The sequence below is a fragment of the Agelaius tricolor genome, unplaced genomic scaffold, assembly GCF_023055355.1.
Source record: "Agelaius tricolor isolate 1412-34295 unplaced genomic scaffold, bAgeTri1.0.p SCAF_15, whole genome shotgun sequence".
In the NCBI taxonomy this organism is placed as follows: Eukaryota; Metazoa; Chordata; class Aves; order Passeriformes; family Icteridae; genus Agelaius; species Agelaius tricolor.
Window position 1 is genome coordinate 13,696,140 of NW_027269275.1, and position 27,657 is coordinate 13,723,796.

At 41.0% G+C, this 27,657-nt stretch overlaps 1 protein-coding gene across 4 annotated transcripts in view; it reads left to right on the forward strand.

Annotated features, from left to right (window-relative positions):
• NUP93 (nucleoporin 93) overlaps nucleotides 1–27,657 on the forward strand; it is a 76,402-nt gene that overhangs the window by 11,287 nt on the left and 37,458 nt on the right. Inside the window, exon 1 of one of the 4 annotated variants that reach the window (XM_071440502.1) lies at nucleotides 22,024–22,200. The exons of the other annotated variants lie outside the window; for them this stretch is intronic. The gene's annotated coding sequence lies outside the window, so the exon portion shown is untranslated. Of the gene's footprint in view, nucleotides 1–22,023; nucleotides 22,201–27,657 lie in introns of those variants that run through there. 4 annotated transcript variants of the gene reach the window in all.

Below are 27,657 nucleotides of genomic sequence, written 5' to 3' on the forward strand. Positions count from 1 at the left end.
TTTCACCTTGGCCTTCTGACCTAGGCACAACTGAAATGAAAGGTTGCATACTAGGTTTGGTCTTCATTTCTGGGTGTGGATATTCAGAGTATTGACTGAGTAGCTCTCTGGAGGCCCAGATACAGAAATAAGAGCTTTTATCTAAATGAGGGCAGAGGGTTAGGCTGAAATCCTTCTGAGTGGCACGAGAGACAGGCTGAAATTAAGTATCTGGAGTATTTTGAAGCTTTTCAAAGTACTGTAAATAGGTTTTGTATCAAAGGTAGCCTTAACTTCTGCTTTAGTGTTGATAAGATCTGGGTCCCAGGATGCTCTCCCCAGCCCTGTGTTCTGTTTGTGTGTATGTATGGGTATGACTTGTAATTTAAAAATTCTTATTCTGACATCAGGTACTGCAAGGGTGCATTATTCAACAATTGAGCTCTTATTGCTATTTTATGTTACCATTTGTGATGTACTTTGTGGTATCTGCTAGAATAATACCAAAGCCTGTGGTAATCTACTAGAGTGTAACTAAAATCAGAGTTTTATAAATGGAAATGCTGACACAACCTTAAAGGGCCAACCTCAAGTGCTGTTCACCATCCATTGTTTGCATTAGCTTAGCTTGAAAATGCATTTTTCCTTTTGCAGATTTTGTCCTTTCTCATTTGCCAGACATTGATTTCTCCCCCCGCCCTCAAGTCCTTCAGTTCTAATGGAGCTTGAAATTAAGGTGGCTTCATTTTTCTGTGCTTCCTTGTTCTCCCTAATCAATGATGCCAGCACAGCTGTGTGGGCCTTTTAACCATTGCAGAGCCATGGTGGTGAATGCAAGAGGACAACCTTTGACCTTGTCATTAGCTGTTGGTTTCTTTGCATTGCTGCAGTCCAAATGAAAAATACTGTTTGTGGTCATACTTGGGAATTCTTCAAAAACTGTAGAAATGTTTGGCTCCAAAAATGCCTCTCCTCAAAGGTTCTTAGAAGTAATTTTTTAGTCCTCCCTTCACTAGTGCATGCTGCTATCATACCCTGCTGTCTTCTTTGCCTAGGTTGTTTCACTGATTGCATTCAGGATTTTAGCCTTAATGCACACATTTAGGTGTGTAAATCAAGAATATAAATATCCTGGTGATTAAATGTGGCCAGAGGCAGTTTGCACACAATTGAAGAAAGCAGTGGTGGGGAATGAATGAGTATTTTGACTCGCAGCAAACGGAGCCAAGGGACGTGGACCTTGCAAATATAAATTCCAGAAACTTCCTCAGCTCATCTCTGCTGTGTTTGATGTCTCCTTCTTCTAAGACACGTGCAACAATTGTACATAAACTGCAGCCTGCCTGTGCTCTCTGCTGGCTGCCATGGCTTGGGAGCTCACAGGCCTGGCAAAGCAGCCAGGGACCAGTGGCCTGTCTGCCACCTCCCTGGCACTGACAGCCTCCCAGGGCCCTCTGAAGGACCAGGCTGGCCCAGAGCCTCCCAGGGCCTGTGCTGATTAAAGGATGCCCTGGGAAGTACAAAGCTGAGTGTAGGTTGGGATGTGATCAGGATTTAAGAGTTCAGGCTTCTCTATTTCATAGACAGCATGGGGTTTTGGGGTCTGTTTTGGTTTTAAGTTAAAAGGAATAAAACCCAACAACACCAAAAACACCCCCTTCTTTTTGGCATTAGGTAGGTGAGTGTATAACACCCTAGGGGAAAAAAAAAAAGGAGAAAAAAAAATTCCCAATGTTTTGGGCTCTTTTTTTGCTTGTCGCTTTGTCCCTCATGTTTGTAATTTACATCTAAGCAGCAATTTTCTCTAGTTTCCATTACTGCTTTAGTGGCATGGTTTAGTGCAGTTTTAAATGACCCTGGCCTTATTAACCTTAAAAACAAATATGCATATCCCCAAAAAACTCAAACCATGGTGCCTTTATTAGAATAGTAGAATACTCAGGTGTTTCATTAGTTGGCCAAATTTCAGTCATTCAGTAAATATTCTGATAGTGAATTATTTTAAATTTTGTTTAGTTGCTTGGTTGCATGCTAATTGGAGTAGTTATGTGGTGATCTTCCAATTCATCATGGTTCTGATTATGGATTCCTAACCTTAAGGGGTTGGGAGCAGGGAGAGAAGATACATGATCTGCCTTTCTCTTTCATTGTGGGTAAATAAGAGGGTAAGAAAGATATTTCAGCACTTTATGCTAATGCAAGGTCATGAGATGGAAAAATTGGGAACTGCTTCTAGTAGCTGTATTTATTGTTCTGTTCTGCTGTGTCCTGGCACATTTCACATTTCCTGTCTGTTTAATCCAGATACGTTGTTTGCATCTCAAATCAGGATAACTGTAAACTTTTAATAAATGTTTTTGTAACAGATACTTCAAACATCTTTAAACATACCAGATTTTGAGTCATAATGCTTGACTTCATTCCCCCTCCCCTGTTTTTTTTCTTTTGCCATGTAGCTCTGCCCTTGTTTGAAAATGGTTCCAATTTCTAATTGAATGTTAACTTGTATTCCTGTGAAGGAGCAAATACAGCATATAAAGACAGTTTGGACATCACATATCCAAAATGCAGCCTCTCCTGTGCTGAGGTGTAGACATCTCCACTTCTCTTGGTATCAGTGCTGGATCCTTTCATAGCTGGAACTCAGGAGCAAAGCTGGGTGTGAGGATCTGAGCCAGAATTTCCCCACCACCCTGCTTGTAGCAATGTTACTATTGCAAGAAGTACTTTAATGGCTTCCAGGATCTGTGTTGCATCTGACCAGGAGGATGTAATTTCTGGCAGTGTGCTGCCTCTTAGTGTCATGCTGTCCCATTAATTTAGTGCTCACTGAGGGCTTGTATTGGCTACTGACCTAGGCTGTGTGCTCAGCATGTGCAAATGAACTGTTGGAATTGGTGTTTTCCTGGTGCAGAAAAAATTTAGTAGAATGGTTTCATCTCTGCATTTATACAGATTGGTGAGAAGAAGCAATACTGAGATGCAACCTGGCAATTTGCCCCCTCCTATCATGTGATAGAGCACTTGCTTGGATTAAAGAAATGGTTTTATTTATTTATTTGAGGCTCAAATGTAGCTTTTGCAAAGCATAACTCCTGTTTTGTTTTTGTAACTAAAATCGTTACAAATTATGCATAGACCTTATAGGAGAGGATTTGGAGTTTTCTAGTACCTTTATTATAGCTCTGAAATGAAAGATTTGCAGGGCTGTGCTGGAATTTCAAGGTGGAACTGATTCTACACAGAAGCAAACCTGGTTCATCTATGTTGCATTTAAGGAAAAAAAAAAGTTGTCAAAAATGAACAAGAAGGTAAAAAAGACTTCTAATATATGAACAGCATTTTGTATAGTAGCAGTGTAAGACCATAATTTGGAGGGGGAGTAATTATTTTTTACATATTTATTTTTAAAGCAATCCAGTTTTCTCAGTGGACCTTGGTGTGACCTTCTAGTGCCTCTGTGGAAATTGGAAATGGAAGCTCTTGGCTTTGGGAAGCCCTGCTCACAGCCATACAGAGGGGTTGTTGAGGGGACTTCTCACTCATGGCAGGAGCTTCCAGTCCCAGTGTTGCAGTGGGTCAGTGGAGTTAAGCCATAGGTGTGGGATTGAAAAATTAACATTTACCCCTTTAAATCAATATGGCTTTTTAACACTTCAGTTTCTTTCTCCTCTTTTTCAGAAGTGTCCCAAGTGCAGTAGGAAAAAAAGAATTTTGATCTTCAGCAAACTTGTCTGAAATGAGATGAGAGGGGCTTGGAGCTGATCTAGAAGTGAGATGAAGTTGTTAACTTTCTCCTGAGCTATTGTTTCTGTGGGGTTGTTTTCCTAGTCTTTATTACGTGAGCACTGTCTTGACCATTTTTCTCAACTAATCCCTCATGGTGCTGTGAGCAAATCACTCTTCCACAGGGGAAATCTGTATTGTAGGCCAGACTCTCTTGCTGAACTCCTGTGGTCACAAACAGCATAAAACCCTGGACATTCTGTTTCCAGTGAGGTAGTTCATCAAATTTATTAGGAAAAGCAGCAGCAGCTGCTGCAGCTCTCAACTCCCTCCCCTCCTCTCAAGCTCCCCTCATTTACTCAGGCCTCTTGAAAGTGTTACAGGACTGATGAATTCCAGTGGGGTTTATTACTGAACCATTTGTGTAATTTGGCAGTCTGGGAAAGGCCACAGGTTGTGCATGCCCTCCTCTCCCCAGTCATAATTACTCAGTTTGACTCCACATCCAAAATCTTAATCCTAGGCATTATCAAGCTTTGGTTTAAAACAGTCACTAACTAAGAAGTGTGACAACTGTTTATCAGTGACTGGGCATCAAACTGTGGATGTACTTAAGCTTCCCCATACAAAACAACAGCCTGAAAATTTGGCAGTTTGTGGGAGAAATGTTTGGGTTGTGTGCAGGGATGTTTTTTAACTTTTCTTTTTGAGGTCAAAATGAAATTCTTATTCCTGCCAAGATCTGTTCCTGAAAGAAAGTTGCCGCCTTTTGAGGTAAAACTAAAGATACATGCATTTGTCGAGCTTATTTAGATTTTTGGCAAAACTTCCGTTCTCACTCTCCCCTGTTTTTTCCAATCCTTTATTTCTCATATTTCTTCCACTCTCTTTTTTTTTTCTTTCTTACTCCAGTTGTGTTCATTCTCTTTGCTTTTCTGCTCTGAATTCATGTATTACCTCCTCCCAGCACTTTACTCAAGTCTCTGCTTTGAGACTATTTTGGGTGCAAAAGAGTTATTTGTTTACTTTGAGCTAAAATATTGAACTGCTCAAACAAAAAGCAGTTACTGTGAGATGTCTCATTGTTTTTCCATGCATGTGGAAATGGCTGAAAGAAGCTTAGGGAGATGAGCTGGAAATTTCCTATATGATTCCATTATTGGTATCTCAGTAAGCATACAAGATGCATGGTACTCCACAGAAATACCAAAATGCTTATGCAGCATTATGAGCCACAGCTAACAGATTCTTTTAAATTAATTGGAAGAGCAGGCTTGATTGTTGCTTGGTAAAAATGGCTTGAGAAGGTTGGGGAGATTTAGTTTTAAAATAACTTAATAGAGGAATGAAATGCCATGTTGCTAGGTGGTGTGACTGCAGTGGAAGTCTCTGTGGACTATACTTTTTGAGCATAAATTTCTGGATTATGTGTTCTCTTCAGTGTCTGCTGTGGGATGGAGGAGGAAGGGGGAGAGAGGTTTTGTCACGTGTGGTGTTTTTGAAGGAGCAAAGGAAGGGTTTGCCAGTGTCACACAAGTGCTGTTCAAAGGCTGATGAATGAGGAAAGGTAGTGGTAAACACCTCAGTGCTTAGTTTCAGTTTCAGCAGCTTTATTAAACCTTTATTAAACTTTTTGTATCTTTCTGTTGGCTGTCCTAGGCTTGATTCAGGGATGTGGGATTAGCTGATAGTAAAGTTGTCATAGTTGATTTCTTAGATTGCATTTGGGACGCATCTGTTTGGTTGCCTTTACATGCTTCTGTTCAGCACCAGATAACTCAGAGGAGAAACACGGACAAAGGGGATATCAGCTTGCTTTTTTAGGCTTCACCTTGTTCCATAGTGGTCAGAGACTGGTTATCCTGAAGCACGAGGAATAATATTTCTTTCCACAATTTCAGTGTTAAGCTCAGCTCCAGGTACTGTCAATATCCATACACGTACTGAGTCAGTTCTTAATCCCATTATGGCTTTGGCCTTGCCATCTTCCTGTGGCAGTAAACTCCACAATCCAATTACAGATTATGTTAAAATTTATTTCCTTTTATTGGTTTTGAACTTGGCATCATTTACACAGACATTGTTTCCTTTTTTCAGACATGTACCAACTGGATTTCAAGAGCTGCCTTTTCTAGAACACTTCACTTAAAGTACCAGCTCTTACTTGGTTCCTTTTTTTTAATGTTACTCATCCCAAAAGTGTTCCATGTCACATGCTTCTGACAATTCCCTGAGTGTGTCCTGCAGTTTCTCTTTTGAGGGTGTCTGTCCAGCTGACACAGTGTTGTTGATAACACCCGTTTGTTCAGTTTTTCTGATAATGATGTTTGATGTAGCCAAACTTGGTGTGAAGGGCAGAAGTAGTAATCTGTGAGGGATTTGCTTTTAATCTCAGATAAATGGGAGTGCATGGGTGGGAATAATGTACAGTATCATGACAAATCCTTATCTCTAAACACAAGTCAGTAGGATTCTTTGGGCCAGATTATAATGTATGAGAAAAGAAATTTCTGAAGAGAATGGGGGAGGAAATGCAGAAGGAAAAAAAACCAAAACCAAACCACGTTTCAAATAGATGATAAAACCTGTGTGTTATCTCCAGATCCTCTGAGCAGTAATTGATTTTGCCTGCTATGGTTACCATACAGTAACTCTGAAACATTCATTATTTCTTTCCTGCCCCAAGGCTTGTAGCAGAAAATGGCAAATTTAAATCCTTTTACTCTGTCTGTTAAGTAGATACAAAATCCTGAAGGTTTTAATGAATGTGAAATAAGTGCTAAAGCTGTAGTCAAAAGACTCACCATTGTTTTGACTAAATGAGACTGTGACCATCTTTAAGTTGTAGTGGAAGCTGGATGCAGAGATCCATCTCACTGTGGAATTACACATTTGAACTCTGTACTCTGGTTTTTCATTTGTTTCTCACAGATCTAACCCTGCTATATTTCTTCTAGTCCCCCTCTATCTTGATTATATTTTTCCAAGGTTAAAAATGACTTATCCAGAAAATTTGCAGCTCATTGTTAATGGTCAAAATGTTGATTACTCAACAGATAGAGTGAATCAATATAATTTGTCTTATTTTTGTTTTGCTGTTTTACTTGAGGTTAATGTTTTGGCTTCATAATTCCTGGTAAGGTGAAGTATATGACATTGCTGTGCATAATTAGCTAAAGTTATGCTAAATGTTTTGTTGTTTGTCTGTGGTATCATACTCTTGGATGCCTTATTCTCTACCTTTGCTAATGTCGTCTTGTTTTTTTGTTTTCCTTGTCTGAGGAAAATTTTTGGGTTAATTTTTTGGATTTTTTTTTTAAATGAATTATGAAAATAAGCACTCAAGGTGGACACCTTCTCTGGCTTGTTGCTGGAGCAGGGGGAAGCTGAGCTGGAAATGATTCCCATCAACTAGTAGTGTGAAATCTTTGGCTGAGAGTTGATGGTAACTTGTCACTCAGTTATATCCCTGTTAGCCACTAGAGCAGAATTGTGAGCTTTCTCTTCCTTTTTCCTTATTTCCTCTGATTTACTCTATTTGCTTTTGCCTTGCTTTGACATTTTCTCTCAGGGAAATCTTTCCAGGATGTAAGGGGTGTCACACTGTGTCTCTTGAAAGCTGTCAGAAGGCAGCTGGCAATCTCCTTCTGCCCTTCTGCCTCCTGTTGTAAGCTGGGTCCTCCAGTCAGCGGGGCAGTCCTCTGGGAGAAAAGAGTCTGGGGCTTGTTTTTGAAGGCTGGATAGTTCTTGCTGATATTTAGGGATGCTGAATTTGGGAGGAAACCTGAGTCCATGTATCCCCAGGAATGCCAGGATTGAATGGCTTTTGCAAAGCATTACCCGGAAAAGAGAAGTGAGCCTTGCTTATCAGTCAGAAGTTATTTCTATAATAAATGCCCCAAACTAAACTTTGAGAAATATCTTCTGCAGCAGAATAGCAGAACAGATCTCCTTCCTGCAGGGGGTTGAATCTGCAGTTTGTCTTAAAGGGCAGAATATAGTTGTTTCTCTTAACTAGATCTGTCTTTCCTTGGTTGTAAGTTTGCTCTGTTTGTCTTAAAAAATTTCTTCCTCAAACTCTTCAGCATGCATTGCCTCTGAAGAAGCTGCTGTAACATTTTCTCTCTTTGAGATGAAATACTAATTTCCAGCCAATATATTATGTATTAGCAATGCATCCTGGCAACAAATACTGCTTGAAACCACATATTCAGAGAGGAAGGTGGGAAGCGCAATTCAAAGACTCATGTTGCAGAGACAGCTCAGCAGAACATGTTGCATGTGGGAAGTGCCCCTGTGGATCCAGAGAAGGTTCATCTTGAAGGAGTTTCGAAATAATTTGATTTTATGCAGATCTCTGAGGTGGATCCTTTTGCCTTCAGCACCCCTGTTGGTGTCATCCACAGGAAGGAACATGCCTTTTACTGGGCATTTGCAAACCAGCGTTTGTCGTGTGGCAAGCGTGCTGGATGGTTATGGTCATCCAGAAAAAACATGGAAACTTTGAAACTGGAAGGTCAGATGCTGAAGGAGGAGAAGGATGGGCACATCCTAAAATGTCCTCCATAGTTTGTGTCTAATGACAAATTGCATCTTACATTGTTTTATAGCATACTATGTGGAAACAACTGAAATGCAGCCCAAGCAATTAGCTTTTGAAGACAGAGGTTATAAATGAGATGTAAAAATGGAGACTGTTCTGGAGTTTCAGGTTTTGGTTTTTCGTTTGGGTTTTTCAGGGAAACTGAGGGTGGATTTAGAACAAGAGCTCATAAAGAGCCAATGATACAGGATTTCAGCACTTGAGATTTATCTATTTGTACTTGCTGACTGAAAGCAGCACACTTTTTCAAATCAAAGCAGCAAACCACTGTCTGATGTGTTGTGGATGAACGGGGAATGGGATTTTTTTTTTTCAGAGGTTCCACAGGACAGAAGAAAGAAGAGAATATCAGTTACAAACTTTGAAAGCAAGTGGCTGAAATACGTTCCAAGAGTATTTTGGAGCAAGAGTGCCAGTTTAAATATTTATGCAGTGTTTTATTGTACTGATTCAAATATTGAATAGCACCTGACCCTTGAATTTTTGGATCCTTGCCTGACTGGCACCCCCTGATGCATATATTTGCTTAGAAAATGGCCTTCTGTGGCAGCTGCTTTTCATTGCAGGAAATTGGGAAAGCTGGATTTTGATCCAATTTTTGTAATGATTTTTATGCTTGACTTTGAATCCAAGAAATGTCTTCCTATGCATCAATTTCTTCAGCTGAGAATTAAAAGTTGCATTTACCACTGACTCTCACAAGATTCTGTGAGATTCTGTAGTGGAAGCTTATGTGGATGTTTTCCTTCTTGCTATTTTCTCAGACTTCTTTATTGTTCACAATCCTGATCAATATTGGGCAACATTTAACTGGCCTCCAACTTTCACTCCCTCAGGTACCACCAGACCTTGTGGAAAAATAGGGTTGTTTCTTTCCATCAATAGTTTTCTAGTTTGGCTGCCCCTGTGGTATAGACTGTCAGCAGAGCTCCTCTGCCCACAAGAAACTGAAGCTGTGCTACAAACACCTGTCCACTGGCAGCTCTGCTGAAAATACCCTTTTGTCATTAAGACAGCAGCAGTGGCTGTCACCACTCTGGTCTGGAGATCTTCAACTTCTCTGAGCTGAAATTGTGCAAAGACTGCTTTTAGTTGCTGCTGTGAGCTGGGATTGTGGCCATGCAAAAACCCTTTAAGCTGGCAGCTTAGAGTTGTAGGCTAAAACTTTGGTCAATACAGCCACTGCCTGCTACCCAATAGAATCATTTTATGCAGCAGCATTTAGTAGTGTGGTGACTCTCACTTGAGATGGATTATTTGGGATGTGTCTGATGCAGAGAGAGTGAGCTGAAGTAGCAAACCCTAATAGTCAGAGGTGTGGCCTAGGCTATTGCTGGGCTCACACCCTGCCCCTGAGCTTGGAGCATGCACTGGCAGCTGCTCCGTGGTCTGTGAGCACTTGGGCATTCCTGCCCCTTGCCTGCCAGCCTTGCAGCCTTGGCTGCTTCTGCAGAGCTCAACCTCAAGACGTAGATGTCCTGACTTCAAAATATCAGCAAAAAGTCTTTCCAAATTCCCAACTGTGCTCTGTGCTTGTTTATAGCTGAAACCCTAGGGATGCAAGATGGTTTTAGCAAATAAACGTAAGGGATGTGTGGAGGGATTTCTGAAACAATCATTCTCTGTTTCCCTCTGTGTATTTGCGGACTCGGAGAAGAAAATGGAGAATTCAGTTGGCTTGTTTATACAAACTATTAAGCTGGCTTAGCCATTCCATGATGAAGTTCCATTTCAGTACTGAGCTTACTAGGCTGTGGGCATAAAAATGATCAATTGGATTGTTTTTGTCCTCCTTTTTTTACATTCACATTTCACAGGATTGGATCAATGTCTGCCACTGTTTCTTCCTGTAAAGCATACCCTGAACCTTTCTGCAGACATACACAGCTGCTCCAAGCATCCAAAAACTGTGGGTTTTTTCCACTCTCAAGAAACACAGTGGTGGCTCAGCATTATGGCTATGGTGCTGCTGGGAAGCCAGAGTTAACTAAAATTTTAAGGCATTTGTTCTATTGCAGAGCAATATGGCCTGATGGTCACGCTTTCCAGAGGGTGTCCAAAACTCATGCTCTGCAGAGGCTGCCTTTGGCTTCATTTGATCAAACTGATAGGATGGAGATGTCAAGGGATTATGCAGGACTGATGTTGTGCAGGCAATTAAAATCTATGAATTGGATTAAAACCCAAATGTTAGTGTGCTTTGATGGGATTTTTTGTTTGTTTTTCTTTTGACTGAGATGCTTTTTGGAGATAAGTTGCAACCAGCTCCTAATTTGCAGTTGTGTGGGGCTTTGCTGTTTGTGGTTTCTTTATTTTGCTGCTCTTACCTGTTGATCAGCTTGATTAATTTTGTGTCTGAACTTGTGTCCTTTTATTCTTGACTCTTCTGCCCTATCAGAACACAGTTTTAAAAAACAAAAATCTGTACAGTTCAGAGGACCAGTTAGGTCTAGACTTTAAGATAAATGCTTAATGACTGTGAAATAGTATATTCTTTATTTCTTGCTTCAGGACTCTTATTTTTTTATTAGGAGCTGAGCTTGACAAAGAAGGATGAGGCCAGTGGCAGTTATAAAGGGTGCATTGTATTTTTACTGCAGTACTGAAGTATTGATTGTTGACTTATTGATAGGCTTAATGCACAACCATTTCCTTAGTTAGTGTTTGAATGTCCATTAAAATGTGGCTTGGTGCCAGAATATTGAAGTTCTACATTTATAATATAATTTGTCTATCTAAAAGTACTAATGTGGTTTGGATTAAAAAAAAAGATAAATAGGCAAGTTGTGAGTTTCCTTGTTTTGTTTTTGTTCAACTTCACATACTGAATTGAACCTCTGAAGCAGGAGACACTGAAAAGAAGACAGAGGGAGGCTGAGAGAAATCCTAATGTTCTGAGGTTTGTGCCTCTTGGTATTTTTCACCTTTGATCTTTTACATGCCCAGCATTTGCTGAGCTGCTAACAGACATTAAGGGATGTTCTAATTAATTAATTTTTAAACTAGTTATTGTTTTTTCTAGGGGGAAGTTTATTTGTATAGCTTCACAAGTGTGTTGCATGTTAGTAGCACTTCTCATAAAAATATGCCTGTTGTGGTCACTGTGTAATGCTCCTCCAGATGTGAGGAGGGGCGTGCCCTCTCCTCCCTGCAGCACCCTCAGTAATCTGTGCTCAGTTCCTGGGATCTTAGTCCCTTCTCCCCGAGTCTCAGGCTCATGCTGGCCAGTTGTCCAGCTTCTAGAAAAGACCACATCAGGTTTTGGACAGATGGGTGTGGAAGGCCTGATGCTACTGCTGTTGCACATGAATAATCCTGTAGAAAGCAGCTGTCCTGATGATTGGGGTGACTTTCATGTATTGATAAGGTAAACAGGGTAGAACCTTTAATTGCTGTGAATCACTTGCCGCTGTGGTGAGCCAGAAGCCTTTCTTTACCCAAGTCTTTCCTTTCTAATTGGTGTGGTACAGGTAACCAGGGATCCTTCAGGAGCCATCTCTCCCTTTTATAAAACACAAACCTTCACAAACCAGAAAAGATGAAGCTTGTTTTGGTTTATATATATCTGTGGGCTTGGGTGGTGGAATGGCCACACTTTTGGTGGAAAATGACATTTTCAGCTATCTGGTTCTGTCAGGTCATTCTGCTGTTTGTTGTGGCCCGCTGAAAACTGGTAATGACACAAATAGTAAATACTTCACTGTGGCTAGAAGTACTGGAAATTAAGGGAGACCAAAACAGCCTTCTGGAGTTCCAAGTATGAGAGGAAATACTTGGCAAAAGGTGAGGAGCCAAGAGTTTGCCCTCTGGCTACTGTATTGAGTGTTATTTGATCTCTCTCACTTAGACTTATAGTCAGGATTTGATAGAGTCCTTTTCCTGTCATTTCAGCTTTCCATTAAATAATAAAGTTTTGTAACATAGGGTTTTTCCTGTTAAGAGTCCAGCATTTTAAAATAAATTATTATGATACTTTGGTAAAAAAAAAAAAAGTTTTTCTCTCACTGGGAAGTTGTTGAAATTGCTCCATCACTGAGCAAATACCAGTCTGAGTGGTATAATTATCAAGATGAAGTTTGTGCTGGTATTTGTGTTAAAACTGACTTTTTATCTGTCATGGCATATCTTGGGATTATTGTTTGTTTCTCCAATGATCTTTCTCCATCCCCTGTTTCAATGGTCTGCCAAATCTGGTACTTCTGTGCAGAAGTGGCTGTCACTATTATTCACCATTTTTCCAAAACATACAAAGATGATGGAAAAAAACTTTCAAGTTGTTTTTTCTTCCCTATGCAGTTCATATCCATTCAATTACTGTGGTTGGTCTATGAAATTTCATGGTGATTTTTTCAAAATTTTGAGTTTGGGTGACAGATGATGAAGCAGTTTGGAAATTAGTCTCCTCCCTTTCATACCAAAGGGGAAAGAGAGAACATAACAAGCTACTTCAGATTTCCACTCACCTTCTGTGGAGTACAATATAATGTCTAATCATTTGTACTCACTTTCCATGGACTCTTATGTGGCATGGTCCCAGCTTACCTGACTTATTCAGAGTTCAGCTTTAAAAGGTAGAAAAGAAAGGCCATTACCATATAGCAATTTAATTAACACTATGGCAACAACTATCTATAGACTTTAAATAATTGCAATGCCAATTTAAGTTGTTCTGTTCTACTTTTCTAGATACTAGCAATAGGAAGAGATGATAAATTCCCTCTCTACAGGAGGTTAAATTAATAGGTGCCCCAGAAGGCCTGGAAGGGGCAGGATTTGCTTGCATTCCTTGAATGCTGAATGCCTAAGTCTCCCAAATTGGATAGCAAAGAAAATCTCTTGAAAGATTCATCTTGCAAGAAAGGCCCTTGCTGATAATGGAGGACCCTAGAGAAAATGCATTTTGGGTGGTATTAAACTTCAGCAGCTGGAGGATCTTGTTTGGAATAAACATTAATAAAAGTTTTCTTTAAAAAGGAAATCAAGTCTTCTATATCTTTGCCTCCACCATGTTCTTGCTTCCAATAAATAGACACAGGAATTAAATACGAATTAATGTTATTTGCAGGATCCTAGTTCAGTAATAGTATATGAATAATATGCTGTATCATAAATTAATTAGAACAGATATTTTTATATAAAAGTATGCATTGATATATGTAATGATGACTGTGCTACTTGAAACTGCAGTTCCATAAGGAAGTGTTTGCTTAATAGTAGGTGAAGAATGATTTGACACAACCCCACCTGTAAGTACAGTGGTTTGACACAGCCCCCCCTGCAGCCTCAGTTACAGTGCCCAGTGGTAGTGAGGAGGATGATGCTTCACTGGATGTCTGTGTTTTACAGCATGGTGTGGTGTCACAGCTGTGATTCCCTGTCAGGGTAGATGGGAGACACCCAAGTTGTGCTTGATGGCCAGAGTTAAAGCAGCTGTATTACTGGATGTACCTCCTGAATGGTAAACACTGTGTGGTTAGTGTTTTTCATTACTGAAATGTATGTTTTGGAATCCTGTCTGCCCTCTTTGGGTGTCCTCTGGAAGGATGTTCTGCAGTAAGGCTTCTCATAATATACATCTGAGTCTGCAGTGCTGCAAGATCTCTAGGGATAGCTGGAGCCTCTTCTGAGCTGTGTTGGGGGAGAGGATAAATGACATTTGGTGGTCTGTTTTTGATGAATATAGAAGTTGTATGACATTAGTGAATCAGCAAAGTATTTTCACAGGAAAATTCTGTGACGAAACAGTACCGGAAACCTGCAGTGTGATCTTAATGCTTGTTTATAGATGCTATGTGGGTGTTGTTCAGTGCAATATCTGATAATATGTATCCACCAACAAACATGTAAGCACAGTGTGGTAGGGTATCATAACCAGAATGAATAACTTAGCCATTTTAAGCAGATGCAGCAGTGCCTGTCTCACTTCTGCATTGACTGGGGGCAGGCACTTTGTTTCTGGGTACCCACCAAAGCTCTGGCTGTTCCTCTGGGGCTGCACAGAAAGTAAATTCTGCATTGCTTTCTGTATGGATCTTGCAGTATGGGCTCCTGTGTAGCAGGAGCTCAAGGAAGATTAACAAGACATTTTTGTTTACACCAGTAATCAGTCTTTAGATGCTTTAGTCTTGGCCACTACTGATCTAGTTCATGTTTGAACTAGTGACCTCTATTTGAAAGTCACTTTGTCCTTTTAATAGTTTCTGAGTCAGCCTCTGTCCCTTCCTGAGAGTCTCTTTACACTTGAAAAGGTTGTTCTTTTTTTGTGAAAGACTAATCCCCATTTTGTATGGCTATGCACATTGCATTAAATGAAAGCTCTGTGCATCCCCCTCACTCGCCTGGAATGAGTCCTTGCTTTTCTTCTGATCTAGCAGCTGGTGACTCAGCTCCAATGGGCTTCTGCTACCTTTGGTTTTGAAGGCTTGGATGGACAAATGAGGAGAAGGTGGTGGTGAGTCTCGTCCCCTGCAGCCCATTGTTTCTCAATCTCTACCAAGTTCATAGTCTTGAATTTGACCTTTCTCTAGGCATTTGCTTTTACTAGAAGCATCTGCCCAACTCCATCTAGCTGACCTTATGACATATAGCATTGCCAATCCTTCATCTTGAGTCTAAGATTCGATCCCTCGCATTTCTTTTCCCTCCAGCTCTTCCCATTCTCTGGCTATCTCAGTGTCCTCACAATGTCTTTGCTAAGAATTACTGGGTTATAACTCGGAAGAAATGGTGACAGAAGTACTTTTCAGCATCAGAAGGATAGAGATATAGAGATGGATAATCATTGTGAAAGGTGAAAGGCATGTGAGTACAAAAGTAATAATTACTGACTTCAGTCTTCTGGTTTTGATAGCCAGGTGAAACCTCTTTAGCTTTTAAGATCTGTGTTTTGTAAGGGATTTAAGGGTAGGATAAGCTGTTCATACCTTTGTTGTGCCTTTTAGTCAAATTCAACAGAAGGATACTTTTATTTCCTCTGCTGGAAATTGTATCCTCACCATTATCTAATGTAAGACGACAAGGCAAGGAGATTCAGGCAGAGAAATGAAATGATGAAACTCTAAATGACTTAATTTGGTCCACAAAGGACAGATTTTTGTTTGTCTTCCAATCATGTCAATCCTGCATGGAAATGCTGCTGGCAGGAGACCTGATGGTTTTAATATGTGTAGCTGCTTAATCATTCTGCTGATGACTATGATATGAAACCATTAACCAAGCAGACATGGCCGTGCTCTGTGTGATCCAGGGCTGAAGGAATCTCCCTTCCCGGTCTCTGGGTATTCTGTGATCTGCTTAAACACTGTGTTTCCACTCCTCCAGGAAATGGAGAAGAGAACAAACAACACTGGCAGATGTTAGTCATGTCACTTAATGCAGGACTGGAAGGCCCTTGGATATTAATGTAATGAGCACACTATAAAGACCTGAATAGAGTAGACCTGACTTCTAATTAAGCCTGCTGAGATGCCAGTACTGATTTCAGTCGTACTTTCACTATGAGGAATGCAAGGATGGTTTTACAAAGCTGCCATATAACTGCTGTTGTTCACTTTAGCCTGTGTGCTTGTGGATGTTCATTTGCCATGCTGGCCAGCAGTTCTAGTGCCACTTTGTTCAGAACTGGTAGCTGTAATTAAAGGAAAAGTGCAAATTGAGCTTCTCATCTAAGAAAAACCTAAAATACTGTCTTCATCCTGGCTTTTCACTGCTAATTTCAGAATGGCATGGCACCCCATTCCAAGCAAACATCCTTTGCATTCTGGGATTCAGCAGGTCTTTTTAGGTCCATCACTAGTGTTTGTTGCCTCTTGGCACCTTGTGGTTTAATATGGGAAGCTGTCTGGATTCCTTTGTCAGAGAATTGAGGGAGTTGTTCTTCCTGGGTGTGGGAATGCTGCTGGAGCCCCATATCTTACACCCAGCTGGCAGGCTGGACCCATGTGTTTCGGAAGGAGGCTGGGCTGCCCTTTTGTGTAGCACTCATCATCCTAAGGGGTGAATGCATCTATCTTCATCTGTCTACTACTGGTGAGCAGGCTGGGAGCCACAGCTGCTTCTCCTTGCCCAGTCATGCCCTGAGCTGCAAACAGCTTGTGCTATGTGATGTAACATGGCCAAGGAGGGTTCTGAATCTGCAGGCGAGTTTCTGTGACTGTGTTTTATCCAGTCCAAGATGGATTGAATTGCTGTGGAAATTAAAAATATGGACTTGGTTCTGCATATATGACTCTTCTGTTAGTGCTGCAAGTCCGTGTATAATTGCTCTCAGACCACTCACAGCTGGTACTATAACCCTGAAGAAAAAATGGTAAAAGCACAGAATTGTTTCTGCTTTCATGCATGTGGATGTGCATTTCTGTGTGGTGCCTTCTGGACTTTATGTCATGGGGAATTTGGAGACATTTTGTGAGAAGCAGGAGCATTGATAATTGCATTCTGGTTAATCATCACAGAAAGCTCATGTTTGCTCCTAGCTGACGCTTTGCAGCTCTTGCTGGAGTTAATAATTCATTGCTGGACTGTGTCAAAGCATGCTCTTAAGTCAGGTTCCTCTGTGGATTGCTGGCATCAGTAGGAGTCAGAAGAGATGAAAGATGGGCTTAGTGTTTGACAGCTATTAACTTGGTGTGGGCCTCTAGGCAGTGTTAGGTTAACTTCCTCATCCTGTGCTTCCCTGTGTTTGGGAATGTGAGGGACGTGGGAATTCAGCTTCCTGTGAAGCTGTGTTAGAATTTCAGTAGCCAGACAGAGGAATGCTGAAATGAAGGTGTGAATATCAGTGGCCATATGGTTCTGGTTTAATAGGCTGTGGGTCGAGGGGATTTGCTTGCTGCGATGCTGGGGTGACAGGTTTATAAAAGAGCTATTTCACTACGAGGTTGAGCTGCTTTCCAAAGCACGGTGCCAAACCTCCCAGGGAGAGTGTGCTTTTACCACCGAGGGTTGAATTTGGTCATGTCGGTGCTTACAGTCATCTGCAAGAGGGATTGACATGCAGGGTTTGTACATAAAAAAGGGGTTAGCAATCTGAATTAAAAATTAACACATTCTCCTCATAATTACAGACTTACAGCAGGCTAATGCTGTACAAAAGAGGGCTTTCCAGACAGAGTTTAATGGCCCCAAAGCAGAGCCATCACTTCTCTCCCCCCTCCTTTTAAATTAGCATTGGCATGTTTAAAACACTCCTCAAATTCTGCTGCAAAATAGCTGTTTGGCTTTCAGTTGTGGTTTTTGGTGGTGTGAGTTTTTTTAAAAGGTGATTATTCTTTTCAATGCTAAAGATGGAAAGTGGTTTGCATATTCATGGCACATCATAATTTTGAAAATAATCTCCTAGTGGATATTTAACAATGGCTTTGGGTAAATGGACACTTGTTGCTCTTTGTTTAAACGATTACATCTCAATTATCGCTTGATGGTGAGAGCATGGGTAATACCCTCGGTTCTTTGTCAAACAGGCTCTAATTAAAACTGGTTCCTGCACTTGCCTCTTGGATAAATATGGACGTGAGGTAGTTCAGTGACACCCTGTCAAATTGCCGAATTGAGTGCAAGTTCCCCATTCATCCGGACAAATGATACCACTAATTGGGGTGTGGATGGCAGTAACAGCACTGCCAGTGTTGGTGCTAATCCTCTGCTTGGCTGGGCTCCCCCCCGCCTCTCCTCTGCTCGGGACCAGCACTCTTCTAATTTTATAGGATTTGTTTCACTTCCCCTGTATCTGCCTGGTCACACAAAGCACTGGTCCCCAGTCGGTTCTCTCAGGGGTGTTTCCTGCTCTCTGCCTTTACATCCTGCCTCTTGTTTGGTAGAAATCTAGTTCTGAAGCTGTGTTGAAACTCAGGTTTCCTTTGAGCTCTCTAACAAGCCAGCAACTCCCAGTGAGCGTTGGTGGTTTTTCCCCTGATGGAGGATGGCTCCTGTGATGATGATACTGCATGTTACTGGACCTGGTCACTTCCCTGTTCTAGTTTTTGTTTTGACTCTGGATGGCTCATTTGTCTTAGTCCCTGTAAGTTAGCCCTTTGCAACAAAGCCCAAATTCCCTGCTAGACAGGCCAGTCGCATCATGATAGACTCAACCTGACTTTTTGCTCTGCTGTGCTTGTGTGTGAGTATAACCATATTGATGTTGAAACGTTAGCCTGGGTTTTCTTCTTCTTCTCTTCACCACAACCGGCTTGGATTGGACTCCTGAACTCTCTGGCTGTTCTTTCTGCATCCCTCTGAAGGGGTATGATGAGTGTGCAGAGCTGAAGACAGAGGAAGAGACCTCGCCTGTCATTAATGCTGGATAATCACCCTGCTGGCCTTGCAGAGAGGACCAGCTTTAAGACTTTCTCCAGAGCCAGTATGACAGTGCAGTATTTGCTGCTGCTGCTACACTGCTGGATTAAGCAGAGAAGAAATTTTGGGAAGGAGCTATCACTGTTACAACTCACTGCCAGCAACATCTCTCAATTTTGCTGGCTAATGCTCACCGGCAATAGCAGACATTGAAACTGTAGAGCTTCAAAACAGCACTGATACAGGAGCAGATCCAGATATGCTGGTCCTCTTCTCCACCTTATCCCTGTCCAGTGCAAGACTGAAAGAAAAGGAGATTATATCATTGATTGCAGGCTACCATGTTTTATGGTTGGTGTTTTGTCTTTTTTTTTTTTTAAGGTAAGGGTGATTGCATCTTTTGATTTTTTTTTTTGTAGTCATGATGAAGGAATCTCCTACACTCCAGAGATGAAGCTTTACGTAGCAAGGCAGGAGGTCATTGTGAACACCCAGAAATAGTGAGGGGAATGATCGTGACCCAGAGATGGATATTCTTACTCCAGTGGCTTCTGTGTTCTCTCTGCATTGTCATTCTCTTAGACAGATGATGCTTTCTACTCAGAAGGAAGACTTTTGCAGTTTTCCTTAGCTGGGGCCCAGCAGCCCTGAACAGTAGTTTTCCCTCTTCTCCTCCCACAGTCACATCAGAGTGCAGAAGTGATTGATGCGTGAGCTGACTGAACGCTCCACTAAATTGATTGCCAGTGAAACAGATAGCAGCTCCGACATCTTAGCTGGGTTAGCACTCACAGTTGTTTACACTAACAGCCATTTGGGGTGGGCAGTTTCTGATAACATGCTTCAGAGCTGTTGCTTTAAGAAATCCATAGGTAATGGGAGACAGTGCTGTGCTGAGCTACACCGGGAAGGCTTTCCCTGCTAATGCAATATGTAAAACAAAGTACAGATATATAATCGTGCTGATTGTAATGCACAGAGCTGCAGTTGCAAGGAGCTTCTGCAGTGGCATTATATCGCCAGAAAATAACAGATAATGTCTCTTGAGAAAAGCAGCATCTTTAAAGTTGTGGCTAGCAGCTCCAGATGGATGATTGTGCTGCTGAAATCCCTGGGGGGCTGCTGTCTGTCCTAAAGAGTCGACTGTCCCTCCAGGTACCTTTACCTGTTTCAGAGTTTGGCTAGGAAGCAAAAGCTCTGTGTATCCTTGGTGCTTCTGTCTCTGCACCTCTCGTGGGTTGTGCAGACTAGAGGTAAGTAGGGGGAGAAGCCATCAAAACCAGAGCAGTGTGTGTGAGGTGAGTGGCAAGTTACTGAAGCAAGCCCAGCAGCAGCGATGGTGCCAGACATGGATGCTCAGAAATGCAGGAGGAATGCCAGAGTTAAATTATCCCTGCAAATGTATTAACCTTCCTCTCCCAAAAGGGACTTTGCCTGCACTATGGGGTGTAGCTGGTTGTGATCAATAATTTTCCCTGCAATACAACTGACAGCAGTTTTCCTCTAAGAATGTTGGACTCAGACCTGTCTTCTCCACTCATGAAATGCCTGGTGGGAGGATTCAGATATTCAGTGTTGATTTGGTCGCAAGCAGGGAGGGACTGCTCCTTGCAGTCACTTGAGGAAAATCACCTTTAAGATAAAGTTTGTTAATTTCAAAGCCAAAACACACTCTAAGAGATCACTCTGCCACCAGCAAAACTCTGAATTGTGCAAGGTGCATCAATGCCTTTGGGGTAGGTGAGCCTGAGCCACAGAGCACCTTCTGCAGACATAACCCTGTTAATGGGAATTGCTCCCAAACCAGAGAGTACAATGTTAATTCAGAGACTCCTGTTTTTACCATATAAAATGTCCTGCACCATATTTTCTGATATTTCATGTCTAACATAGACATTGCAGTGTTTCAATTAAAACAGAAGTGGAAAGAATGAATTGGTGGTGATTCTGTAGGTATGTCAGTGTTCATGCACAGTAAAACATTCTCCTGATAGCTTTTTGTTCTTCGTTAAACGCAGACATCCCAAGTCTGGATTTTTTTTGCATGTGTGTGTTTGCAAATTGAAGATGTGCATTTGTGAGCAGAATTACTGAACTGTGAAATGAAGTGATGTGGCAGCAGGGCCGTTGTTCTGGAATTTAAAAAGAATGAACTTTGAATTTAGGAGTGTCACCAGCAGTTTGCAGACTGGAGCTGGGTTGGCACCATGGGTTAAATGTGCACTTGGGACCTGTGACAGTAACTTCCCAATAGTGTTACACACACATTCTGTGAAATGCTTTTTCATGGTTGTACGTTTGGCATATTAGCAAGTGCATTCTTTATTCCTTTGGTGCTTCTAATTTTTTTTCTTGAAGATGGGGGTGGTCTGTTTCTCGATTTTTCCATGGCTTTCTGCACTGTAATGATGGCACCATCACCTGACTGCTGGAATACACTGGCCTGACTTTAATCATCGGGTGACTGGCTCTTAGCATGGTTTCATCTCTGCTGTTTTACATCTCCTCTTGTAATTGCATGATTGCTTGCAGCATTGTTTTTCTCTTGGTGACAGTGAAAGGCACGCACAAGTATTTATGTAACCTTATACTTTACTGTTTGATGTTTAAAGTGTAGGTGAAGATGTGGTACTTTGCAAATAAAATTCTCTTTATTTGATTGTAAGCAGCATATTTTCACCCCTTACGTGCAATCATTTTATTTTCACACCTCATGTGCAATCATTTGTAAGACAAGGTTATATATACACGCACTCTTAAATATCATATGGAGGAAGAAGTAGGTTGAGCCTTTATGAATAACAAGGCTGCATTTCTGTAGTGGTGACAGTTTCATTGATGTATATATGCTTCCAATTAAATAACCTGTGTAAAGCTACAAAAATGTGCAATGTTTAACATAAATAGTATCTCAGTCTTTTAACTGCTGAATAACCAAACACGGCAAAAACAATGGAGAATCAAAGCTCCCCTTTAAAGAGCATCGACAGCAATTAATATGCAGTAAAATTATCTGCCTGTACAAGTTGTACCAACAGCTCTGCAGGTCTAAAATGGCAGAAGCTTTCAGTTGCTGTATAAAAATCAAACTACCATTTATTTCAGCCTCATGGTATGTGCAAATTCATGCAGCTCAGTTAAGGGAATAGCTTCAGAACTGGTGTTACAATCTGTGGCTGGAGTGCTGCATCACAATGCAGCAAATGCATTTTCCACATTAACCAAACATGACAGCTGAAACGATTATTAACCATGCAATATGTCGGAAGTCATCAAAAATTCACATCAGGGTAATTGCAGCGGCTCGGGGAAAAAAAAATAGTAGCATCTCTCTGCTTTTGCCTGCCTGCCGCCTCACCCCCTCCTAATTCCTACATGGTACAGTCCGTTAACAATAAAATATCCTTCTGTAACCTATAAACTGTTACTCCCATCAGTTACTGGTTTCAGACTGATGCTTTTCCTAGAATTTGAATAAAGCACCACTGGAAAAAAATACATAGATGCTTTACAGGCAGTGGTGTTCAGCCGTGGAAAGCAGCTGCTTTCTTATTGTCTTGCTGGACTCTTGACTGTCTCAGCCATTTCAGGACTTGCAGGTTTGATTTATATATATTTTTTTTTAAGATGAGAATACTTGAACATTAATAGAGAGAGATACAGCTGTGTAAGCCTAAATATCAGGCAGCTGAAGTGTGGCAGTTAACAGCCAGCATTAACAGGTTTGTAACTCCTCAGTACTGAGATCTACAGGTAGGAATGTCTGTCTTTTAAAATATATAAAATGAGGGTAAAAAGCTTGCTTTGATAAGAGAGAGTTTTCCTTCAGGTGTCTTTTATGGTGGTTTTTCTTTGTACTCTTGCTGCAGGTTGTTTTAATTTGTAAGAGAGTAATGAAAGAGAACAGGTGGGTAGTTTTGGAGAAAAGGTCCTTTGCTCACAGAAAAGAAATGGGAAGGTCTGTGCCTTTACCTTCCAATGTTCTTCGCTAGAGCAGCTGTTGGGTGGGGCAGTCCAGCGTCTGCTTTGGGTTTCATTTGTGTTGCCTTTTTAAAGACCCTCTTGACATTGCTGACTTTGCTTTTCATTTAAGCAGAAATACAGTAGCATAACTTTCTGAATGCCTTTATTCCTGATTTTTCTTCCCTGGGCTATGAAAAGTCTATGGAAGTATTTTAAACAAAAAATAAAGATGCTACATGATTATGATTTTTTTTTCTCCTGCTTTCATTGTGGTGCAGAGATGTTGGTCCATTCTGTTTCCCCTGTTCTTACATGTGCACTTATGATTTATTTAGAAGACACGTTAAACTTTCTTGAATCTTATTTTTAAGTAAGGATTTCAAGTGTAAGACAAAAATAAGAGAGAAAATATTTCTATTCTTTCATAGCAAATGAAGATACGTGGAGATTTGCTTCTTTTTTGTTAATTTCTTAAATGAGGTGGTGAAAGCATATTTACTTAGTCAACTGGAGTTTGTAGCCTAGGTCCCACCTCTTGTTCAAGTGAATAGGATACATTATGAAAAGGGTTAATCCAGTAAAGTCATAGTAAAGGGAAGCAGGGAATTAACATTTTATATAAATGTGTTGGTCATGACTAGCTGGGTGGGTGGCAGCTCATTTAATACTCTCTGATCTGGGGACTTAGAGGCTGCATGAAACCAGGAGCTCTGCCTGGCTTTGGTAGGGGGACAAAAGTACCGGGTGGGTTGATTTTTCTCCTTTTCATTCAGTTCTATTTTTGTATATGGAAGGAAGCAGTTCAATAAAACATACTGTGCTGGGATGGCACCTGGGCTCCTGCAGTAGAGTGACTTGCCTCCTTTGGGGTGCCCGCCCCAAATATTAAGCTGCCTGTGTGCCATGTTCGGCACTCTTCCTTTTATCAACTGAGAAATGCTCAGAGGGAAGACGTGGAACAGTGGCATAGCATGGCCAAAAAGTTGCCTCTCTCCAACCAGATTACATGTGCAAAGAGGGGTTTTTCCACAAAGCAGCTCAGCAAAAAATCAAGTAAAGGACAATTAAATGTGTGGTTTGCCTGTGTAAAAACATGGAGGAAACCATCCCATCCCCACTGACCCTGTATGGGATACGGCTCAGTTATCCTTGCAGTTAGTGCAGTGTGGCAAATTATTTTCCTTTGTTTGAAGTGGGTGGGAGACAGACTTCAACTAAGCTCCATAAATTAATGTATGAAAAGAATGACTGAGCCACTGTAAAGAATAATTAGCTATAGGTCTCTTAGAGCAGGGTTTTCCGTGATATCTGTTGGCAGCATCTGCACTTGACATTTAATTTACATTAAAGTCCGAAAGCTTGTGTGCCTTGTTAATGCAAGGCGCAAATAAAGGCATGCACTGCTAGACAGTTCCTTAGCCAGGGTGGAGTACAGCCAGAGGAGAAAAATGGAAACCTATTGTCTGTGGTGTATCCTCAGCACACCGGCCTCATGCCCCAAGTCTGGAAAGTTTAAACCTTAGGTTTATTACACAATAGGAGAAATAAGCTGAAAAAGGATAAAGTGTTTATTGTAACATATTTATTGCAGCAGAGAATTTGAGTGTATGCTTTTTTCTCTGAGCTCTTTAATATCTAACATTTTAAAATATAAGTTCTATAATTATAACAGGTATATTCCAGACTTCTGTTTCTTAGTTTAATGATCTGTAATTAATAATTCATATGTAATTTAAATAATTAACTTTGTAAAATGTATCAGTAATATAGTGAAGAAAAACCATTTCTAAAGACCATGGCATGTTTAAATTCAGGATTTAAAGATATCGTGACATGTATGAACTCCAAATTGCTTGCTTTCACTGTCAATAAAATATTTATATTTATCCTGGGGATAAGGTGTTATGTTGAAAATAGCTATTAGGTGAACAAAGTAGCTATGATTTATTTACAAATACTGAGGAAGAATGGGGTAGGTAACTTGGGCTTATTTTTTTTAACTCAGGTGGATGATTTTGCCAAATCATCTCATGTTATTTAAGAGGGCTGAACTTCAAATTTGCACATTTTCTTGACGTTCCAGTGTGTATTAAAAAGAAAAAACAGCCTACATTCTTCTTCACACTACAATGAATGTAATCCTGTCTCTTTGTCATGTTAGCCACTATAAGCGAAATAAAGTAAATATAACTTGGGAAGGGTTTTCTTTCCCTGTATGGGTTTTTCTGAGAGACTTCAAACTGCAGTAGAAATGTTATAGGAACCCCTTTTGTGGAGGTACAGCCCTGGGCTAAGCCACCCATGCTGGTTCAGGGTGTGCATCCCGGTGTAACTTGGTTGTCGCATTTCCAGTGCTGACAGGATTTTGATGTCTGAAGCAGGCGTTGTCCCTTTGAGGCAATGAGCATTCGCTGCCTGCCTCGCTTTCTGTCTGAAATGCAGATGGAGGCTGAAAGATGCTGCTTGGCTTTTCTTTTCATGGAGCAGAAAGATAACTCATGCTCCTCAGGAACGTTCAGGGAGTCAGCATGCAGGCTTTCAGCTGTGGGATGGGGGCACAGCAGCCGAAATCTTTCCGCTTGAGTCAGCCTGAGAACAGGGACAGTGTCAGGCTCAGTGCTGCCAGGCTCACTACTTGAATCCAGAGGAGGTAAAGAGAACCGATTTTTTCATTACTGTTTTTTACCTACAGTTTCAGACTAACTTGAAGGCATTTAACTGTTTCAGCTCATCTGAAATTGCAAAGGAAAAGATGTGGACATATCGATCATGTTTTGGTTTTCAAAAAATCCTGAGAGCATCCTTGTTTCTCGCAAACAGCAAGGTTACACATTCCCAGACAGACAAACAGAAGGATAAAGTGCTTAGCAAGGGGCAAGGGATGGGGGGGACTGAAGGACTGCAATAAAATTTTAGAAGTGAATTAGAGGAGGCTGGGTGTTAATGAGTAGCAGGATTGTTTAACAATTTGCCCCTCTTGCTGGTGATCCATCAGAAATGTCATTTTGGGATAAGGAATACTTGATTGATTGATTGATTGGGGTGGCTGTTTGGCTTTTGGATGTGATACTGAGAAATGAATTTTCTGCTGCTAGGTTAGTGGGTTTTTGTGGTTGCCTGAATGTTAATGCTAATTTACAATTAGTCCAACAGCAGACACTGCAAGCTTGTCTGTGTGCCTCCTTTATGCCTTTTGCTTCTCTTTTCAAACTACTCCCTTACTAGCCAGTGTTTTCTGTGGGGTTTGGAGCAATACAGAGGTGGACACTCCTCTTTCCTCAGTTGTATCAATTTTTCCTGTGGCGTCCCTGGATTTCCAGTGGCTGCTTTTTTAGCTTGCACCTTCTTAGGAGACTCCTCGCCAGCTCCCAGTACAGGGAATTGAGGTGTGGTCTGCAGTGGCAACTGTGCTTCGTCCCTGCCCCTGCCATGCAGGGACGTGACACGGGCAGAAATTCAGCACACAGGTTTCATTTGTCACCGTGTTATTCGAGCATGGTTTCCTTTTAGAGCAGGGAGAATGCACAGCTACTTCTCGAGGAAATGTGGAGTAACCACGATGCTAAAATGGCAGCGAAAGAAATAAGAAAATGGCGTCATCAGTGAAATTGGTTTCGATGGCTTGATTTGAGGGCATTCTGCCTGATGAGAGCATGTTTCCAGCAAGAGGTATTACATTACAGCCTCAGATAAGACTGTACAGTGAAGGTATTAAATCATTGAAATCTGTAGGTTTTTTCACAGTATTCCCTTAAAAAGTATGATACCGGAGAGGTGGGTATAGCGGCTTATTCTAGTGGATGATCAGAACTTATCTTCGTTTGCGTTCTATAAAAATTTTTACTATGGGGTTGCATTGTGGATCTCAAGCCCACTGGAATTCTCATAATTTAATTTACTTAAATTCCAAAAAAGAGGCAAAGTCTTGAGTTTTGATTGTGGATCTCTTGACGCGTTTGTGATTTTTGTAGGCTTGTATTTTTTATTCAGGATCATAATGCGAGGACTTGTATAGCGCAGAGGAGAGGCTGTAGCCACTCACCATAGCACTGAGAAAAGCCCCACACTAAGGTCATCCCTCTTGATCCCCTTCAAAAATGTCAAGAAAAACAGGTAGCCATGTATTTGGAAACTTGATGAATGAGCTCAGGTTTCAGACTGTGTGGTCTGTTCGCTCTGTGCTGATGCCGGTGCCACAGGAGATGGGCTTTCCATGAGTCCTGCTGCTCCTGCTGGCCTGATGTGTGTGGAGAGATTCCCTCACTCAAGAAGTCGTAATTCCAAGTGAGGTAGCACTGTGTTTAATTGCCTTTGTGACATTTTGGTGTCTTTGTCTTGATTAAGACAAACAGAAACGCCATCTGAGGTGTTTTCAGGTGTAATGTACCAGTTGAACAAGCTCCTTCTAGAGTAATGTAGAGTCCTGCTGCCACAGTTGGCTGGCAAGAGTCTCTCTACCTTCTTTGTAATTTTCATTTTTATGTTTATTCAATTTATAAAACACAAAGGTGTTTATATTCCTGATAAAAATATTCAGGAATGTAAAGATGGTAATATCTTTATAGTTTAGATTTTTAGTTTAGTTTTTTTTTTCATTGTTACTCCTCCTGTTCTTTGCATGATCTTTTAGCAGGTTAGGACTATTCTAGACTTTGTTTTGTTATTGCACAGATCTCCTTGGTGCTTTGTACCTTGATAGGACCTGGGATTGTTGTTGAACCACTCCCAGTTATACCACAGGGAGAAGAAAAATGAGTATATGCCTAAGGAGAAAGACAGGATCACTAGAGAAAGTAGCACTGTTGTTTACACTACTTTTGTGTTGCATTAACAATTGCTGTCAAAAATGATCTGTGCAGTGCAGGCTGGTGATTGTATGTGAAAGAGAACTTCATTCTAATCAACTTTGCTGCAAAATTTTGGATTAAGAAATGTATTATCTTGGGTTTATGCCATTAAAGTCTTTGTGACTTGGAAAAAAACCTACAGCATTCCCATGCACTGTGCAGCCCAACATGACAGGGCAACAATTTTTAGAGTCTAAGAATGAGAAACTAACTTGTGTAATTGAAGTTCTGTTGATTTCACTGTGA